The sequence below is a fragment of the Frankliniella occidentalis genome, unplaced genomic scaffold (assembly GCF_000697945.3).
Source record: "Frankliniella occidentalis isolate FOCC.00 unplaced genomic scaffold, Focc_3.1 Scaffold156, whole genome shotgun sequence".
NCBI classification, from domain to species: domain Eukaryota; kingdom Metazoa; phylum Arthropoda; class Insecta; order Thysanoptera; family Thripidae; genus Frankliniella; species Frankliniella occidentalis.
The window spans coordinates 335035-336781 of NW_026267282.1; positions in this window are offsets into that span (position 1 = coordinate 335035).

Consider the following 1747-nt stretch of genomic DNA (forward strand, 5'->3'; position numbering starts at 1 on the left):
ACACGCATTATGGGATGGCGGAGGGCGGAGAGGGGGGGGGGGGACGCCCGGCACCGCAGGCTCGTCGTCACTACCGTCTCGTCATTGAACCCAGCGGATGGCGCGGGCTTCAACTCGTCCCGCCGAGGAAAGGGTGGTGCTTCCTTAGGGTGTGGTTTATGGTTGTCAGGTTGCATCTTACGGATTCTTGCTTTCTTTCAATAGCAATGAGCGTTTAATTTGCTCCCACATTTCCTTGTTTCATCTGAGCTGACATCAGATGAACAATTAATTGATCAATCAACACTGGAATTCCAATCAGTACGATCGAAATCAATTTTCCTTTCCACCGTCCTTAAACCCCGAGGAACGCCTTTCTCGGTGTCACTCCACTGTCTCTTTCTAGGTTCCGCCGTGATTCCGACGACACTTATTCGTTTACGACAGGGGCTTTACGGCGTCACAATACAAATTAATCTGGTTTAATCGAGAGGGGAATGGTACTGGCCAAGTGTACATGCGATTCTGGCTGGTCACTTTTCGGATCCAATTTTGAAAAATACATGTACTCTTAGACCTTTATTGTTGATTCATTTCTTCGTAGATTAGAGTGTGCATTTTTGAGCGGTCCAATTGTAGCAAGAGTTATTACGACCGCCGTCAGGTTTAGGCAAGCACAAGCATATTTCTCAAAATTTTGGTCGAAGGTGTCGTAGGTACTGTGTTGTTTCTGGTCTAGTATTGTTTCTGAATTTCGTTATTCCAGGTGTGTGCACGTATTGTTGTGTCCAGTTCCACACCCCTCTCTCGGTCGCTCGGGTTTAATCGTGCCTTGTTAACGGTCCAACTCTGCACCGCTCCCCCGACGAGATAGCAGCCTTTGGTCTCTGTCGCACTCACGGTCGACAGGGCATCACTTTCCCATCGCTCTCTGTCGCACGTTTCCACGCCCTGCCGTTATACGGCCATCGTTTGGCTGACGCGGCTGCCCGGCCGCCGCTTCCGACACAACATCTCGCAGGCAGACGTTCGGGACGGGGAATAAATTGTGTTCGTCCGCCGGTGCGCACAGCGCTGGGACAAATGTCCAAGTTCCACTCTGAAAGTCCTACAATAGAGGGACAGACCTACTCTTTGAACAGTGGAGCACGGCTGAACAAAAACAGTACGACAGTGCCGCACTGTCACTTACGTTTCGGAGCGTACGCCAAGAACTGACGCATAGGTTTATATTGTATTGTAAAAAATTTAAACGCTTAACGTAAGTGTGGATACATGTGAAGCTATGCAAGTCAAGCACACTGTTGGATTTTCATGGCACGGCTACACTGTGCCAGTGTAAACGGTAATGATTTTCAGCGAGTCGCGACTCACGCGAATTACGGGAATTACGGTTGTTGAATAATACGATGGGAACCGAAACCAATGTGTGCTCACAGTAAACCCGGGGTCGATCCGTTGTGCCCCGTCGTTCTACTGTGCTTTGCCTTTAACCGTCACTTATATTCGTACTTATTTTCTCCCCGAGCAGTGCGGTATTTTATCCTCCTGCCAACTTCTGATTTGTGGTCGGTCTTCTTTTTTCTGACATGGGAGCGCTGGAGGGGAGGGGGGGGGGTGCAAGAGGAAGAGGAGAAATGACTTTCAGCGGAAAGGTACGCGTAGGCTACAAGGCCGGCCCGGCGTGGCGTGGCCGCATCATACAGGGCTCCCCGCGGGGCGTCACGGAGCCCCTGGGGGCCTCTGTGTGTGTGTGTGTGGGGGGGGG